This window comes from Aquarana catesbeiana, linkage group LG02, assembly GCF_042186555.1.
Source record: "Aquarana catesbeiana isolate 2022-GZ linkage group LG02, ASM4218655v1, whole genome shotgun sequence".
NCBI classification, from domain to species: domain Eukaryota; kingdom Metazoa; phylum Chordata; class Amphibia; order Anura; family Ranidae; genus Aquarana; species Aquarana catesbeiana.
In genome coordinates this window covers 799,224,413-799,244,788 of record NC_133325.1, presented here as the reverse complement: position 1 = coordinate 799,244,788, position 20,376 = coordinate 799,224,413, and positions in this window count along the sequence as shown.

The window sequence follows — 20,376 nt, the reverse complement described above, 5'->3', positions numbered from 1 at the left end:
ATCGAGGTTCTTGGTCACCTCCCTGACTAGGGTCCTTGTCTCCCAATCGCTCAGTTTGCTACAGCAGGGGAAAAAATTCCTTCCTGATCCCCCAAGAGGCAATCGGATTTTCCCTGGATCAACTTTACCTATAAATGTTAGTACCCAGTTATATTCTGTACATTTAGGAAGGTATCCAGGCCTTTCTTAAAGCAATCTACTGAGCTGGCCAGAACCAGCTATTCTGGGAGTCTATTCCACATTTTCACAGCTCTTACTGTGAAGAAACCTTTGCATATTTGGAGATGAAATCTCTTTTCCTCTAGACGTAAAGAGTGCCCCCCGTGTCCTCTGGGTTGACTGTAAAGTGAATAACTCAACACCAAGTTCACAATATGGACCCCTTATATATTTGAACATGTTGATCATATCCCCCCTTATTCTCCTCTTCTCAAGAGTGAATAGATTCAGTTCCTCTAATCTTTCCTCATAGCTGATCTCCTCCATGCCTCTTATCAGTTTGGTTGCCCTTCTCTGCACTTTCTCCAGTTCCCCGATATCCTTTTTGAGAACTGGTGCCCAAAACTGAACTGCATATTCCAGATGGGGTCTTACTAATGATTTGTGCAGGGGCAAAATGATATCTCTCTCTCTGGAGTCCATACCTCTCTTAATACAAGAAAGGACTTTGCTCGCTTTGGAAACCGCAGCTTGGCATTGCATGTTATTATTGAGCTTATGATCTACCAAAACCCCCAGATCTTTCTCCACCATTGATTCCCCCAGTTGTACTCCCCCTAGTATGTATGATGCATATTATTAGCCTCCAAGTGCATAACTTTACATTTCTCAACATTAAACCTCATCTGCCACATAGACGCCCAATTAGACAGTGCATTGAGGTTGGCTTGTAAATTGGAGACATCCTGTAAGGACGTTATTCCACTGCATAGCTTGGTGTCATCTGCAAAGACAGAAATGTTACTTTCGATCCCAGACCCAATATCATAGTTACATAGTAGGTGAGGTTGAAAAAAGACACAAGTCCATCAAGTCCAACCTATGTGTGTGATTATGTGTCAGTATTACATTACATATCCCTGTATGTTGCGGTCATTCAGGTGATTATCTAATAGTTTCTTGAAGCTATCAATGCTCCCCGCTGAGACCACCGCCTGTGGAAGGGAATTCCACATCCTTGCCGCTCTTACAGTAAAGAACCCTCTACGTAGTTTAAGGTTAAACCTCTTTTCTTCTAATTGTAATGAGTGGCCACGAGTCTTATTAAACTCTCTTCTGCAAAAAAGTTTTATCCCTATTGTGGGGTCAAGAGTACAGTATTTGTAAATTGAAATCATGTCCCCTCTCAAGCGTCTCTTCTCCAGAGAGAATAAGTTCAGTGCTCACAACCTTTTCTCATAACCAAGATCCTCCAGACCCTTTATTAGCTTTGTTGCCCTTCTTTGTACTCGCTCCATTTCCAGCACATCCCTCCTGAGGACTGGTGCCCAGAACTGGACAGCATACTCCAAGTGCGGCCGGACCAGAGTCTTGTAGAGCGGGAGAATTATCGTTTTATCTCTGGAGTTGATCCCCCTTTTAATGCCAATATTCTGTTTGCTTTATTAGCAGCAGCTTGGCATTGCACGCCATTGCTGAGCCTATCATCTACTAGGACCCCCAGGTCCTTTTCCATCCTAGATTCCCCCAGAGGTTCTCCCCCCAGTGTATAGATTGCATTCATATTTTTGCCACCCAAATGCATTATTTTGCATTTTTCTACATTGAACCTCATTTGCCATGTAGTCGCCCACCCCATTAATTTGTTCAGGTCTTTTTGCAAGATTTCCACATCCTGCGGAGAAGTTATTGCCCTGCTTAGCTTAGTATCGTCTGCAAATACAGAGATTGAACTGTTTATCCCATCCTCCAGGTCGTTTATGAACAAATTAAATAGGATTGGTCCCAGCACAGAACCCTGGGGAACCCCACTACCCACCCCTGACCATTCTGAGTACTCCCCATTTATCACCACCCTCTGAACTCACCCTTGTAGCCAGTTTTCAATCCATGTACTCACCCTATGGTCCATGCCAACGGACCCTATTTTGTACAGTAAACGTTGATGGGAAACTGTGTCAAATGCTTTTGCAAAATCCAGATACACCACGTCTACGGGCCTTCCTTTATCTAGATGGCAACTCACCTCCTCATAGAAGGTTAATAGATTGGTTTGGCAAGAACGATTCTTCATGAATCCATGCTGATTACTGCTAATGATATCATTCTTATTACTAAAATCTTGTATATCGTCCCTTATCATCCCCTCCAAGAGTTTACATACTATTGATGTTAGGCTAACTGGTCTGTAATTCCCAGGGATGTTTTTTGGGCCCTTTTTAAATATTGGTGCTACATTGGCTTTTCTCCAATCAGCTGGTACCATTCCAGTCAATAGACTGTCTGTAAAAATTAGGAACAACGGTCTGGCAATCACCTGACTGAGTTCCCTAAGTACCCTCGGATGCAAGCCATCTGGTCCCGGTGATTTATTAATGTTAAGTTTCTCAAGTCTAATTTTAATTCTGTCCTCTGTTAACCATGTAGGTGCTTCCTGTGTTGTGTCATGAGGATAAACACTGCAGTTTTGGTTACTGAAGCCCCCCGATTCACTCGTGAAGACTGAGGAGAAGAATAAATTCAATACCTTTGCCATCTCCCCATCCTTTGTAACCAGATGTCCTTCCTCATTCTTTATGGGGCCAATATGGTCTGTCCTCCCTTTTTTACTGTTGACATACTTAAAGAATTTCTTGGGATTTTTTTTGCTCTCCTCCGCTATGTGTCTTTCATGTTCTATCTTAGCCGTCCTAATTGCACCCTTACATTTCTTATTGCATTCTTTATAAAGTCTGAATGCTGAGGATGATCCCTCAACCTTGTATTTTTTGATGGCCTTCTCCTTTGCTTTTATATGCATTTTTACATTGGAGTTAAGCCATCCAGGATTTTTGTTCGCTCTTTTAAATTTATTACCCAATGGGATACATTGGCTAATGCCCTTATTTAATATGCTCTTAAAGCAAACCCATCTCTCCTCCGTATTCTTTGTTCCTAATATTTTATCCCAATTTATGCCTTTTAGCAAGGTTTGTAGTTTAGGGAAGTTGGCTCTTTTGAAATTCAGTGTCTTTGTGTTCCCTTCATGTTTCCTATTTGTGTGATTTATAAAGATATTAAAAAGCAAGGGTCCCAGCACTGAACCTTGGGGTACGTAACAAGTCGTAACAAGCCATGGTTTGCCCCCACAGGGGGGACATTGAACAGATATGTAAGTAGCGTGTGAACGCGCAATGAATAACATTACAATAGACTGTAACCATGGCCATAGAGGATCAGGTTGTAAATTAAGCATGTGTCATAGACTATATTACTCTGTACCCTTGAGTACAGCAGTCTACATTGCTAGCCTTCATATCAGAAAGGAAGAGAAGAAGGAGGAAACAGAGAAAAAAGAGAAAAAGTAAGAGAAAGAAAACAGAGGAAAAGAGGAGCCCCAAGAGAGGGCGAGTACTACGGACACGGGACCTGCCGAAACAAGGTTTAAAGCTGACCATAACTAGTCGGGGGCATGGATGAAAGGGAGTAACTTATCAACGGTCCCCAGATTTTCAAAAAATTTGCATGCGAATCTTTCAGTATACTGGACATCTGCTCATCAATCATCATAGCTGTCATTCTGGTTCTCACCCCCCAGAAAGCAACGGACGGGGTCTTCCAGGCCTGGGCAATGGCGCTCTTGGCGGAAATAAAAAGGTATGTGGCCAATTTCTTCTGGGGTGTAAAGAGGCCCGGTATATAGGGCAATGTAAGAGAGCCAGTCGGGCATCCTTACAGATTGTCATATGAAATAACATCTGCAACAGGCCAAAGACCCTGGACCAGAAACCGATCAAGCGTGGGCAAAACCACCATATATGTAGGACATTTCCGAAAACATCTGTCACTGCTGCCAGGATAAGCATGGGCAAGCTTAGCCAGGACCCAGTACCACCGCAGGAGCACTCTATAAGTGGCCTCTAAGGTGGTAGTGTTGAATGAACATGTTGCAATTGTTGTCCAGGCTTTTCTCCAGTCTTCCTCCTCAATACTAGATCCAAGGTCTCGCTCCTTTTGTGTCACATAGGAAAGGGTCGATAAAGACAACCTACCATTAAGAGAGGCATAAAGCAATGAGATAAGACCAAGGGTCCCGGAGAATGTAAACAAGTATGCTCGAAAGAACTCTTGCGAAAAGGAAAGGTGGAGGTACGACGGAGAGACAAAATCCAATTGCGCGATTGCAAATAGTGGAAGTGCTAATGCCTGGGAATCTCGTATGTCTCCTGAAGGGCCTCCCACAATGGAAACAAGTGCGAAGTTAAAAAGGGATTCACCCTGGTGAAGCCGTGAGAGGTCCACCAGGAGAAGGAGCGAGGTCGCTCCAACCCCGGTAGAAAAAGGGGATTATTGACAATTGGTAGAAGAGGTAAGAAAGGGGACATCAAGTTTCCGGAATATCTAACAGAATCCCACAGCTTCAAGCTATGAAGCATTAAAGGGCTTAGCATTATGGAACGTAATCTATGAGGAAGCCAAAGCAACGCTTCCAAAGAAATCGGGGGCACAATTAGGTAGTTCCAAAAGCACCCATAATGGGACGTCAGAGGTGGCATGTAACATGGGCAGCTGAGAGATCTGAGCTGCCAAATAAATACTTGGCCATATTAGGAGCTCCCAAGCCACCTTGTAATCTATGGGTGTAGAACGTCAATCTGGGGCGTTTGTGAGCCCATATAAACCGAAGAATTCTATTCTGTAAAAGACGTAGAAAGAAGGAGGGGACGTGTATGGGCAAGGTCCGAAAGAAATAGAGGGCCTTGGGAAGAATCGTCATTTTAACAGCATGAATCCGGCCTATCCAAGGGAGGGAAGGAAATTGCCAGGAGTGGAGAAGAGAGGTCAGGGAGCGCAGCGGAAGAAAATAGTTGGCCGAGAACAAGGTGGAGTAAGAGGAAGCAGAGTTTAATCCCCAAATAATTTATGGAGTGGGATGCCCAGCGATAGCGGTATCGGGTCTGTAAATGCAGGACTAGGCCGTCACGAAGGATGATGTTCAGCACCGTGGTCTTAGAGAGATTAATATGGAGGCCTAAGATAACGAAAAATTTACAAAGATTTTAAACAAACTTCTTTCACGTCATTATGGGGGATTGTTTGTAGAGTTTTGAAGAAAACAATGAATTTAACCCATTTTGGAATAAGGCTGTAACATAAAAAAATGTGGAAAAAGTGAAGCGCTGTGAATACTTTCCTGAATGCCCTGTAACAATCCGTCTTGTGATCTCGGTGAATAAAGTCCCCCTTCGCTGGCTCGCAGTGCAGAGTGCTGGGGAACGGAGCGATGTGTCTCCGTTACAGGCCACCTTTAGTAGACAGGGCCCGGCTGAAAACTGTGATTTACACATCAGGAAGTTTCACTCAATCAGCAGCTCTGAACGGGAGGCCAGACCTCTCCTGGCTCCCTCAAGATGCCTGGTTATTATGAGCGCCAGTGGCCGGGGCGTTTTATGGGCAGGATGTGCGCACGCTGGGAGCGGGGAGGTGTGAATTGTACCGGCATGTGAGCCGTGCCCACAGGGTAGAGGCTCCATCGCCCCCCCATGACCCACACATGGCTGAGCACAGCTCCGAGCCTGGGAACCAGCAAAAAGAAGAGCATGGCGTGGACTCGGGGCTTATTTATTATTATATATTCCAGGTATTTATATACACAGAGCTTTACATACTGTACAGTCACATCAGTCCCTGCACCCAAGGAGCTTGCATTGTAAGATCCCTATCAGACATACATACACATACTAGGACCAGATTACACAATTAACCTCTGAGCATGTCCTTGGAATGTGTAAGGAACCCATGAGCCATGACACCAATCTACAAAAACTACTATAACAAGTCCGCAGTCTCTGACCATCTCCTGTACTATGTCTGCAGTCTCTGACCATCTCCTGGACTATGTCTGCAGTCTCTGACCATCTCCTGTACTATGTCTGCAGTCTCTGATCATCTCCTGTATTATGTTTGCAGTCTCTGACCATCTCCTGGACTATGTCTGCAGTCTCTGATCATCTCCTGTACTATGTCTGCAGTCTCTGATCATCTCCTGTACTATGTCTGCAGTCTCTGACCATCTCCTGGACTATGTCTGCAGTCTCTGACCATCTCCTGTACTATGTCTGCAGTCTCTGATCATCTCCTGTATTATGTCTGCAGTCTCTGATCATCTCCTGTACTATGTCTGCAGTCTCTGATCATCTCCTGTACTATGTCTGCAGTCTCTGACCATCTCCTGTACTATGTCTGCAGTCTCTGACCATCTCCTGGACTATGTCTGCAGTCTCTGACCATCTCCTGTACTATGTCTGCAGTCTCTGATCATCTCCTGTATTATGTCTGCAGTCTCTGATCATCTCCTGTACTATGTCTGCAGTCTCTGATCATCTCCTGTACTATGTCTGCAGTCTCTGACCATCTCCTGTACTATGTCTGCAGTATCTGACTATCTCCTGTACTATGTCTGCAGTCTCTGATCATCTCCTGTACTATGTCTGCAGTCTCTGATCATCTCCTGTACTATGTCTGCAGTCTCTGATCATCTCCTGTACTATGTCTGCAGTCTCTGATCATCTCCTGTACTATGTCTGCAGTCTCTGATCATCTCCTGTATTATGTCTGCAGTCCCTGACTATCTCCGGTAGTGAATCTGCAGTCTCTAAGTCTGAATATTACATGTGACTCATTAGTGATATAAAGACATGCACCTTTGAACCCCCACCACCCCCCACCCCCCATGATGGAAATGGACCCCTATTGCTCTCTGTTGTGCTTTTGAGAATACATTTCTCCACAGTGCACATATTTTGTTGGAAATTCTCAGCAGCGAGTCTTTATAAATTGTCTGTACCTTCGTTCAGACTGGCACAGCTGTGATCATCGGAGGAGCAGACCTGGACGCACACAGAGCCTTATATTCACATCTCTGCGCCTGTCAGTTAGTCATGGAGCCGGCTCACTTGTGTCCTCATGGAATGGATGATCGTTCTTCTATGATCACAATGGGGCAGTGCGGTCATCACACATACATCATCTATAATCAGTGTGAAGATTCCAGCTGTTCCCTTAGCCCTGGAGAGAGTGTAACGTTGTCTAAAATAAGAAAAGAGCCGGTCCCTCATGGGAGGTGTGGGGGGAGGGGTCACACCGATGAGCATGTAATTACAACACCATGTCCACCTAAGAGCAAACCCAGCTCCTAAATTGTTCCATGTCATCGCCTGTTCTCTTCCCTGAAATATGGCCAGTTGTGTGTCCATTGGGAGAGAGTCACATGGGACTCTGCTATAAAGGAGGTACATAGGGAAGTTTTACCGCTAGGCAAGGCTCTCAATGCTGCAGGTTCGGTATATCCTTAAATCTGACCTCCGGTGTCCCCTCCAGTCTTGCATGTTCTTGCAGTCTCCACTATGTCTGCAGTCTCTGACCATATCCTGTACTATGTCTGCAGTCTCTGACCATCTCCTGTATTATGTCTGCAGTCTCTGACCATCTCCTGTACTATGTCTGCAGTCTCTGATCATCTCCTCTATTATGTCTGCAGTCTCTGATCATCTCCTGTACTATGTCTGGGGGCTCTTTCTAACAGACTTTCTAACAGAAGCCCTCTCTGTGCGCATCAGGGAGACCCCCCCCCCAGGTCTCATTAGTGTACTCTCTTCCTGTATTTTCTTTATTGTTAAAAGATCATGGGAGGATACCAGGGTGACGAAGGGGAGCATCTCTGTGTTTGAGTCGTTGCCATAGAAATGTTTGTAAAGGGGAGGAGTTGGTAAGATGACCACACCCATGTGGGGGTGCCAGAAATATTTTTGCACCCAGGCGTCTGCGACCCTAGGATCGGCCCTGGCATTAGAAGCTGCAGCAAGTCAGACAGTGCCCGCCTCATTTCCTGGCTGGAGGACGTCCAGCATCATGTAGCTCACGGTTTCTCAACTGGGGTTCTATGAGGTACAGCGCCCTTCAACAGGACTCCCAGCAGCTTCCTGGCACAGCTCTGCATGAAAACAAAACAAGCAACTTCTGTACTGCATACCACTGTCTCTCCCTACTGTGCCAGCTGCTGCTGCCCCCCATGTAATGTGCCCTGCCAGTACCCCTTATTTAATATGCCCTGCTGCTCCCCCCATGTAATGTGTCCTGCTGCCACCCCCATATACCATGCCCTGCTAACACCCCCCATGTAATATGCCCTGCGGGTACCCCTAATTTAATATGCCCTGCTGCTGCCCCTCCTGCACCCCACCATGTAATGTTCCCTGCACCCCCACAATGTAATGTGCCCTGCTGCCGCCCCCATGTAATGTACTCTGCCGGTACCCCTAATAATTTAATATGCCCTGCTGCTGCCCCCATGTAATACGTCCTGCTGCTGCCCCCATGTAATGTGCCCTGCTGTCCCCCCCCCCATGTAATATGCCCTGCTGCTGCCCCTATGTAACATACTTTGATGCTACCCCCCCATGTAATGTTCCCTACTGCCACCCCTCACGTAATTTGCCCTGCTCCCCACCACGTAATGTTCCCTGCAGCCCATCCCCTCCATGTAAGGTGCCCTGCTGCTTCCCCACCATGTAACATGCCCTGCTGGTAATCCCAAGTAATGTGCCTTGCTCTGCTACTACCCACCCATGTAAATACCACCATTGCTGCCCCATGTAATGTGCCCTTCTGCTACCACCCATGTAATGTACCCTGCTGCCCCCCCCCCCACATGTAATAAGCCCTGCTGACCCCCCCCCCCCCCGTGATCTGCCCTGCTGACCCTCCCTGTACACTGCTTATCTCAACTTGGACCCAGAATTGAGCATCTGTGCAGAAAAAGACAAGCCAAAGTTTTACATTTAGAAGGTAAGTTTTAATATTGATTCTATTATTTAAAAAGAATTGTTAATTCATCAACAGCTCCAGTTCCTTGAGCCGTAGATGTAAACGTTTTTTTCAGGGGTTCCCCAAGATCTCAAACTTTTTGCAGAGGATTCCTCCAAGGTAAAAAAAAAAAAAAAGGTTGCTGCTCCCGCGAGCCACGATCTGCCGGTTTTGCATAGAGCAGCACAGAAGCCCAGCGATGATGTCAGTGGAATAAAATAAATATCCAATGAAAATGAAAGAATGTATTTAAATATTTTATCAGCATGTGAGGAAGGCAAAAATATAAGCAGTGCTAAGCGGTGACAACCGTTTCCAAAACGTGCTCCTGCGTTGTCACCCTGTCACATGCTCCCCCTGGTGGAGACCGCACACATTGCACCACAGGCACAGGTCACCATGTTTGGGAAACATGTCCAGAGCAATGATGTGCAGCAGATGGTACCTCTCCTATGCACCCCCCAATACTAAATGCCCAAAAATGTCCCGATGGGGAGAGTATAGGATGAAAGGATTTATGGGTTTATTGCGACCAGCGGAGGGAGGGGACGACCCGTTTATGTTCTTCCCATGGAAGATTCCGTCAGCTGGAGGACGAGGGCCGCAGGAAACTCGATCCCCCACACAATGGTCGGGATCGTCATGTACAATATTTCACATCTCCGGTGTCAGGCCCAGTTGCCACCGCAGTCAGCAGTTGGAGTGTCCCAGAGTGACACGGCGAGGACTGCGCCCCCCCCCTCCCCCCCCTCCATGCTCCCTGTCCAGGAACCCAACATACCGTCCTCCAGATCTTCTTATATCATCGCTATTAATGGAGATAAACCGACCCCGATACATAGAATGTAACCCCCCCCCCCCGGATCATCTCCCTCTATAGATCATATAATTATAGGCTCCATCTGAGAACCAATTCTATGTCTTTCTATGGGAATCCTGGCACAGCGGCGGAAAATGATATACGGCAAGTGTGCGCAAAAAAAGCTGCGGCTTCTATTTTTAATTTTATTTCGCAAAATAGTGAAGTGCTTATTAACGCAGGCAGGTATAAAAGACACAAATGATCCAGGCTCTGTACTTATCAATACATTATTACAGTTATTTTTTTTTTTTTTCTCTTTTCATTTCAAGCAGTGTACAGGGCCTTGAAAAAGTATTCGTACCCCTTGACATTTTCAACATTTTGTCATGTTACAACCAAAAAAAGAAAATGTATTTTATTGGGATTTTATGTGATAGACCAACACAAAGTGGCACATAATTGTGAAGTGGAAGGAAAATGATAAATGGTTTTCAAAATTTTTGACAAATAAATATGTGAAAAGTGTGGGGGGGCATTTGTACTCAGCCCCCTTAAAGGCCCGTACTCATGATTCGAAAATCGGACGACAAATACCGCTTTTGACGCGATCGTATGATAATCGGATCGTTAGTACAGAGCTTTCGAGAGCCGAACGCGACAATTCATCCGATATTATTAGATCGAACAAGCATAGAAATTTTCCTCGGACGATTTTCGTTTAGCCAGTACAGTTGTCGTCCGAATATACAATACAAATACATTACAAAACATGACATCGCTTCCGATTTTTTTTTCTGTAGTACGAGAATTTTTGTGACTTTAGTAACCTATTCAATTTCTACTTGCGACTATTAAACGAAAAAAATCTTACGATCTGTCGTACGATATTCGGATCGTGTGTACGGGCCATTACTCTGATACCCCTAAATAAAATCTAGTGAAACCAATTGCTTCAGAAGTCACCTAATTAGTAAATAGAGTCCACCTGTGTGTAATTTGATCTCAGTATAAATACAGCTGTTCTGTGAATCCCTCAGAGGTTTGTTAGAGAACCTTAGAGAACAAACAGCATCATAAAGGCCAAGGAACATACCAGACAGGTCAGGGATAAAGTTGTGGAGAAGTATAAAGCAGGGTTAGGTTATAAAAAAATCTCCCAAGCTTTGAACATCTCACAGAGCTCTGTTCAATCCATCATCTGAAAATGGAAAGAGTATGGCACAACTGCAAACCTACCAAGACATGGCCATCCACCTAAACTGACCGGCCGGGCAAGGAGAGCATTCATCAGAGAAGAGCCAAGAGGTCCATGGTAACTCTGGAGGAGCTGCAGAGATCCACAGCTCAGGTGGGAGAATCTGTCCACAGGACAACTATTAGTCGTGTTCTCCACAAATCTGCCCTTTATGGAAGAGTGACAAGAAGAAAGTCATTGGTGAAAGAAAGTCATAAGAAGTCCTGTTTGTAGTTTGTGAGAAGCCATGTGGAGGACACAGCAAACATGTGGAAGAAGGTGATCTGGTCACATGAGACCAAAATTCAACGTTTTGGCATAAAAGCAAAATGCTATGTGTGGGGGAAAACTAACACTGCACATCACCCTGAACACACCATCCCCACTGTGAAACATGGTGGTGGTAGCATCGTGTTGTGAGGATACTTTTCTTCAGCAGGGACAGGGAAGCTGGTCAGAGTTGATGAGAAGATGGATGGAGCCAAATACAGGACAATCTTAGAAGAAAACCTGTTAGAGTCTGCAAAAGACTTGAGACTGGGGAGGAGGTTCACCTTTAAGCAGGACAACGACCCGAAACATACAGCCAGAGCTACAATGGAATGGTTTAGATCAAAGCATATTCATGTGTTAGAATGGCCCAATTACAGTCCAGACCTAAATCCAATTGAGAATCTGTGGCAAGACTTGAAAATTGCTGATCACAGACGCTCTCCATCCAATCTGACAGAGCTTGAGCTAATTTGCAAAGAAGAAGAATGGGCAAAAATGTCCCTCTCTAGATGTGCAAAGCTGGTAGAGACATCCCCAAAAAGACTTGCAGCTGTAATTGCAGCAAAAGGGGGTTCTACAAAGTATTGACTCCGGGGGGCGCCATACAAATGCCCCCCCCCCCCCCACACACACACACACACACTTTTCACATATTTATTTGTAAAACATTTATCATTTTCCTTCCACTTCACAATTATGAGCTACTTTGTGTTGGTCTATCACATAAAATCCCAATAAAATACATTTACGTTTTTGGTTTTAACATGACAAAATGTGGAAAATGTCAATGGTGTATGAATACTTTTTCAAGATACTGTAAGTAACTGAAAATGACCCGGCATCAGACTCCTGCAGTCACTTTAAAGCATGGCTGGAATGTGGGGGGAAGAAGCAGTATAAGGAGTCGCGAGACCCTTTTTGGAAAGTAGACAGTCCAAGGTATTTAGTAAGAGGCATGCTGAGTTTTTTGAAGTCGTAAATGTTTGTCAACCTTTTAAAAAACATTTAGAAATGAAATAAAATGTGCTGTTTTTTATTTTGTTTTAACAAAGTTGCCATTTTAACAAGTTAATTCCCACACACAACATAGGCATACTTAGAATTACACCCCAAAAAACATTTTGCTACTCCTCCCGAGTATGGGGATACCACATGTGTGAGACTTTTCCACAGTCTAGATGCATAGAGAGACCCAAAAAGTGCCTTTAGGCGTTCTAGGGACATTAATTACAGATCCAATTTACTGACTACCTATGACAATTTGAGGCCCTGGAGCACCAGAGCAATGGAAACACCCATAAAACGACACCATTTGGAAAGCAAACACCCCATTTTTTTCCTTAAAGGCATAGTGAGTCTTTTGAAAATGTCAGTTATTGGAAAATACAGGAAAGAAAATGAAAATTTATTTTTTTTAATCAAAGTTGTCAGTTTAATATGATATTTCTCACATATGGCATGGCCATACTTAGAATTACACCTCAAAAAACATTCTGCTACTCCTCCTGAGTATGATAATAGCACATAGTGTGAGACTTCTTCACAGCCTAGCCACACAGATGGGGCCCAAAATCCAAGGAGCGCCTTCAGGCATTCTAGGGGCATTCATTACACAACTACTCTAATTTCACGACTACCTTTCACATTTATGGAGGCTCTGGAGCACCAGGACAATGGAAATACCCCAAAAAATTACCCCATTTTGGAAATCAAACACCACAAGATATTTTCTGAAATAGTGAGTATAGTGAGTCTTTTGAAAGGGGTTGATTTTCTAAAACTGGAAAGTAAAAAATCTGGTGCAGCTTACACATTTTTTTTTGTCAAAGTTTAATTGAACAAGCTGAAGTTAGAAGCCGATTGGTTACCATGCACAGCTGCATCAGATTTTGCACTCTCCAGTTTTAGTCAATAAAGCAGGCAGCCGCAGGCAGAAACATGTTCAATGAACATGCCAGGATTAGTACAGGCAGAGGCAACATTGCACTGGTGTAGTGGTGATCAGAGACACTTTAGCTAATGTAGCGGTGATCAGGGACAATATGGCTAGCGTGGAGGTGATTAGGGACACTAAGGCTGATGTGGCAGTGATAAGGGACACTGTTTTGCGGCGTACACATGATCGCACATTGCGACAACAAAATCCATGTTTTTTTTTCCAACGGATGTTGGCTCAAACTTGACTTGCATACACACGGTCACACAAATCTTGAAGTTTAATAGCCAGTGCGGCTCTTCTGCTTGATTCCAAGCATGCATGGCACTTTGTGTGTCAGAATTGTGTACACACAATCGTAATTTCCAACAACGGATTTTGTTGTCGGAAAATTTGAGATCCAGATCTCAAATTTTGTTTGTCCGAAATTCCGACGGAAAATGTCCGATGGAGCCTATGGAATTTCCAACAAAAAGCTTACATCGAACATTTGTTGTCGGAAAATCCGACCGTGTGTACGCGGCATAACTGTTGTGGCAGTAATCAGGGACAATATGACTGGTGTGGCGGTGATGACGAACACTGGGACTGGTGTGGTGGTGATCAATGACACTGTAACTGGTGTGGCAGTGATCAGGGACAATATGACTGGTGTGGAGGTGATCAGGAACACTGGGACTGGTGTGGCGGTGATCAGGGACTGTATGACTGGTGTAATGGTGGTCAGTGACAGTATGACTGGTATGGAGGTGATTAGGAATACTGGGGCTGGTGTGGCGGTGATCAGGGACAATATCACTGGTGTCAAAGGGATTAGGGACGCTATAACTGGTGTGGTGGTGTTCAGGGACAGTATGACTGGTGTGGGTATGATCTGAGACATTATGACTAGTGTGGTAGTGATTGTTGACACTGTAACTGGTGTGATGGTGATCAGGGACAGTATGACTGGTGTGATGGTGATCGTTGACACTGTAACTGGTGTGATGGTAATCAGTGACAATATGACTGGTTTGGTAGTGAGTAGTGACACTGCAACTGGTGTGGTGGTGATCAGGAACAACATGATTGGTGTGGAGGTTAATAGGAACACTGGGACTGGTGTGGTGGTTATCAGAGACACTGTAACTGTTGTGGCTGTGATCTAGGACAATATGACTGGTGTGGCGGTGATCAGTGACAATATGATTGGTGTGGTGGCGATCAGGGACAATATGACTGGTGTGGGTGTGATTAAGGACAATATGACTGGTGTGGCGGTGATGAGCGACCCTGCGAGTGTTGTGGGGGTGATCAGGGACCCTGTGAGTGGTGTGGGGGTGATTAGGGACAATATGAGTGGTGTGGGGGTGATCAGGGACCCTGTGAGTGGTGTGGGGGGTGATCAGGGACCCTGTGAGTGGTGTGGGGGGTGATTAGGGACACTGTGAGTGGTGTGGGGGTAATCAGGGACCCTGTGAGTGGTGTGGGGGTGATCAGGGACACTGTGAGTGGTGTGGAGGTGATCAGGGACACTGTGAGTGGTGTGGGGGTGATCAGGAACCCTGTGAGTGGAGTGGGGGTGACCAGGGACCCTGTGAGTGGTGTGGGGGTGACCAGGGACCCTGTGAGTGGTGTGGGGGTAATTAGGGACACTGACTGGTGTGGGGGTGATCAGGGACACTGTAAGTGGTGCAGCGGTGATTAGGGACCCTGTGAGTGGTGTGGCGGGTGATTAGGGACACTGGGGGTGGTGTGGGGGGTGATCAGGGACCCTGTGAGTGGTGTAGGGGGTGATTAGGGACACTGTGAGTGGTGTGGGGGGTTATTAGGGACACTGTGAGTGGTGTGGGGGTGATCAGGGACCCTGTGAGTGGTGTGGGGGGTGATTAGGGACCCTGTGAGTGTTGTGGGGGTGATTAGGGACACTGTGAGTGGTGTGGGGATGATCAGGGACCCTGTGAGTGGTGTGTGGGTGATTAGGGACCCTGTGAGTGGTGTGGGGGTGATCAGGGACCCTGTGAGTGTTGTGGGGGGTGATTAGGGACCCTGTGAGTGTTGTGGGGGTGATTAGGGACACTGTGAGTGGTGTGGGGGTGATTAGGGACCCTGTGAGTGGTGTGTGGGTGATTAGGGACCCTGTGAGTGGTGTGGGGGTGATCAGGGACACTGTGAGTAGTGTGGGGGTGATTTGGCACTCTGTGAGTGGTGTGGGGGTGATAAGGGACCCTGTGAGTAGTGTGGGGGTAATCAGGGACCCTGTGAGTAGTGTGGGGGTGATCAGGGACCCTGTGAGTGGTGTTTGGGTGATCAGGGACCCTCTGAGTGGTGTGGGGGGTGATTAGGGACACTGTGAGTGTTGTGGGGGTTATAAGGGACCCTGTGAGTGGTGTGGGGGGTGATTAGGGATCCTGTGAGTGGTGTGGGGGTGATTAGGCACACTGTGAGTGGTGTGGGGGTGATTAGGCACACTGTGAGTGGTGTGGGGGTGATTAGGGACCCTGTGAGTGGTGTGGGGGTGATTAGGGACCCTGTGAGTGGGTAGTAGTATTTAGGGACACTAATGACATCATAGTGCAGTGGCGGTGGTCAGAGATCACAGCCGTGACCGGTGCCTCGGTGTCAGTTCAGCCCCCTGCTGTCTTATATAACGTTGATGGATATGAGAAGACATATAATATAACGGATTGTGGGAACTCTCTGCCGTCATTTTCAAATAGTGGAGTTTTGGGTGTTCCGCCCCTCTTCATGTGTCTTAATGCCTCGTTGATTGGTGGACTGACCCTTTAATCAGCGTATTATTGGCGCCGGTCATATCAAGCTGAAAAGCTTTACTAACACAGAAGATTTAGTAAGCTCAATCTTGCAACTAAAAACACGTGACGTCTGTCAATAATCAGTGCATAAAAATATTTTGTTTTTTCGTGGGTGTAAGCGACGTCTGTGGAGATGCCGCCTCGATTCGCCACCGTCCAGCACATGTCAGCCGTCTCCATGTGCTAATGTCTCCCATCCGCCCCCTCCCTGCCGCGCGCTCTCAGCTGGCTGCTGTCTGCACATCCTCGGCGTCCGATGCCAAAGCACACACTGGACATTAACAGTCCGAGGTGGCGAGGATTCTGCCCCACTTCTCTCCTCCGCCGCTGGACCGCTGCCAGCAGACTTCTCTCCTCTGCAGGCCACATAAACACTTCACTTCTGCCATTTTTTTTGGTCCAGCTCTGTGCCCTGCAGAAAAAAAATATTTCGTTATCCACAGCGGTGTAGACGGAGTGTCTGTGTGGGGGGCTGCACAGATTTGACGCTTCTATGAACAAAATTTGATGAACACCCTGCTTATGGAAGAAAAAAAGATAAATGGGCGTGAGTTGTTGATGGCATCGGAAATAAGTGGCGATTAACCACTTGCCACCCAGGCCAATTCTGACACTTCGCTCCTACATGTAAAAAAAAAAAAAAACATATTTTTTTTGCTAGAAAATGACTCAGAACCCCCAAACATTATACATGTTTTTTTTTTTTATAGCAGAGACCCTAGGGAGAAAAATGGCGGTCATTGAAACTTTTTATTTCGCACGGTATTTGCGCAGGAATTTTTCAAAATAAAAAAAAAAAAAAAAAAAAACAGTTCCATGCATAAAAAAAAACAGTAAAGTTGACCCAATTTTTTTTGCATAGTGTGAAAGATGATGTTACGCAGAGTAAATAGATCTCTAACATGTCACGCTTTGAAATTGCGTAGACTCGTGGAATGGCGCTAAACTTCAGTACTTAAAAATCCCCATAGGCGACGCTTTCATTTTTTTTTTTTTTTTTTTTACAGGTTACCAGTTTAGAGTTACAGAGGAGGTCTAGTGCTAGAATTATTGCTCTCGCTCTAACGATCGCGGCGATACCTCACACGTGTGGTTTGAACGTCCTTTACATATGCGGGCGTGGACCTACGTATACGTTCGCTTCTGCACGCAAGCTCGGCGGGACGGGGCGCTTAAAATTTTTTTTTTATTGTTTATTTTTTTTTAATTGTTCTCACTATATCGATCACGGTGATACCTCACATGTGTGGTTTGAACAAACTTTACCTACGTAGGCTTTCGCTTCTGCGCGCAAGCTTGGTGGGACGGGGCGCTTTACATTTTTTTTTTGCTCTTATGTATTTTACTTTTTATTTTTTATTTTTACACTGTCCTTTAAAAAAAAAAAAAAATGATGAAGGCACTGCTTATGGAATTGGGGAGAAAAACCATAAATGGGCGTGAGTTTTTGAGGACATCGGAAATAAGTGGCGATTAACCACTTGCCAACCAGGCCGATTCTGACACTTCGCTCCTACATGTAAAAAAAAAGATCATAATTTTTTTTTGCTAGAAAATTACTCAGAACCCCCAAACATTATATATGTTTTTTTTTTTTTTTAGCAGAGACCCTAGGAAGAAAAATGGCGGTCATTGAAACTTTTTATCTCGCACTGTATTTGCGCAGGAATTTTTCAAACACTTTTTTTGGAAAAAAAAAAAACAGTTTCATGCATAAAAAAAAAAACTGTAAAGTTAGCCCAATTTTTTTTTTGCATAATGTGAAAGATGATGTTACGCCGAGTAAATAGATACCTAACATGTCACGCTTTGAAATTGCGTAGACTCATGGAATGGCGCCAAACTTCAGTACTTAAAAATCCCCATAGGCGATGCTTTAATTTTTTTTTTTTTTTTACAGGTTACCAGTTTAGAGTTACAGAGGAGGTCTAGTGCTAGAATTATTGCTCTCGCTCTAACGATCGTGGCGATACCTCACATGTGTGGTTTGAACGTCCTTTACATATACGGGTGCGACCTAAGTATGCATTCACTTCTGCGCGCGAGCTTGGCGGGACGGGGCGCTTTAAATTTTTTTTTTCTTATTTATTTTACGTTTCATTTTTATTTAATTATTTATTAATTTTTTACACTGTCCTTAAAAAAAATGCCCTGTAAATACCGCATAAAACGGGAGTGAAAGTCAATTCACAAAAATAATAAAAATAAAATAAAACTACATGTGGTAAATAAGTAGTGGTCCTGGCATTGGATATTTAACCAGTTAATTGCTGGCTGACAAAAAGCAGTTTTACAGCTACAGGGTGACCACGCCGCGCAGGATCACGTATATATATGCGTGAGCCTGCACTCTCAGGTATCGGGTGTAAGTGTGTGCTACCGGTAGACATGTGCGGTTTAGTTTTATTCCAAATAAAAATAAGAACAAATTTTCTTTTTTTTCGGAAATTCGGATGTATCCGAATTACAATAGTACCGAATTTGAACAAATCCGAAAATAACGGAAAAACATTTTTGGACGAAATTCATATTCGAATCGTTTTCAAATACCTTTCGAATTTGAATAGTTTTCCAATTTGCTAACAGGACAAAATAGAGTAGAAAATAAAAGAACAGAATAGACTAGAATAGAATAGAAACAAATAGAATAGAATAGAATAACATAGAAAGAAAATAATCATCTTCTGAAATTTGAATTTCAACTAGAATAAATTTGAATTTGAATACATAAGAAAAGAACAGCATAGAAAAAAAAAGAATAGAATAGAAAGGAATACAATTAAAAAAAAACAATAGAATAGAATAGAAATAATATAACCTTTTCCCAAAATTCAAATAGAATCAATTTAAATTTGAATGGAATAGAAAAGAATAGATTAGAATAGGAAGATGGACGGTTATATTCATTCCATTTTATTTTGTTGTTTTTTTCTATACTATTGTGTTATTTTCTATTCTATTCAAATTCCAATTGATTCTATTTGAATTTTGAAAAATGGTTATATTATTTCTATTCTATTGTTTATTTTTATTCTATTCTTTTCTATTCCTTTAGAATTTCAGAAGATGGTCATAATCTTTCTATTTTATTCTATTCTTTTTTTAATTCTATTCTATTCTATTCTCTACTCTACTCTATTCTATTCCATTCTATTTTGTTCTTTTTTTTCTATCCTATTTTGTTCTGTTTTACTCTATTATATTATGTTCTTTTATTTTCTGTTATATTCTTTTCTATTCCATTCTATTTTTTTCTATTCTATTCCTTTATTTTCTATTTCATTTTATTCTCTTTGGAAATTGGAAAAGTATTCGAATTCGAAAACTTTTTTCAAATTCGAAAACTATTCATATTCAAAAACTATTCAAAATTGATTCGAGAACTTTTCGAATCAATCCGAATTTGAGTGAGAAAAATTTGAACCGATTCGAAAACAAATAAAATGAAATGAATTCCGAAAACAAATTAAACGAATGAAATGACTTTAACTAAACTAATTTATATAAATAACAAATCAAAACAAATTTTTTCGTTCTGCACATGTCCAGCCACCGGCAGCTCGCTCCTGCTTAGATTCTGCACAGCAGGAGCTGATCAGCGGGTCCCACAGGCCCCATGTCCGCCGGCACCTGCCGATCGCTCTGTGCAGAACAGCGATCTGCCAGTAAGGAAGGCATGGGACAAAGCAGGGACACAAATCCATGCCTTCCTCTAGTAAAAGTACCTCCCCAAGGCCGGCCCTACCATGGGTCCCGGTGGGTCCATGGGACCCAGGCGGCACTTCAAGAGGGGCGCCAACAGGGGCGCACTGCCTGAGGACCTGAGTCTCCCTCCCTCTAGCGTGCAGTGTCATCCTTGCATCATGCTCTGCTCCTCAGCCCCGCCACGCTCGGGGCTGCAGGGCGGGGCAGGGGGTGGAGCAGCTAACCTGGTTCCAGAACAGCACAGGCTTCAATAGCAGGAGCACCCACCGCCACGTTGCGCCACTGAGCCTGGATCGGAACGTTGTTGGTCAGTGAAGAGGAAGGGGGAGGCTTTCCTGGTGCTGCACAATTCATATACCTGTGAGCTGAGCTGATGTTTTTGGGCATGTCTCTTTGCTGAATGAGGCATGTCTCTTTACTATATGGGGATGTTACTTTGCTATATGGAAATGTCTCTTGCTGAATATATGGAGATGTCTCTGCTGGATTGGGCTGTCTCTTTGCTTTATGGAAATGTCTCTTGCTGAATATATGGAGATATCTCTGCTGGATTGGGATGTCTCTTTGCTAAATGGAAATGTCTCTTGCTGAATATATGGAGATATCTCTGCTGGATTGGGATGTCTCT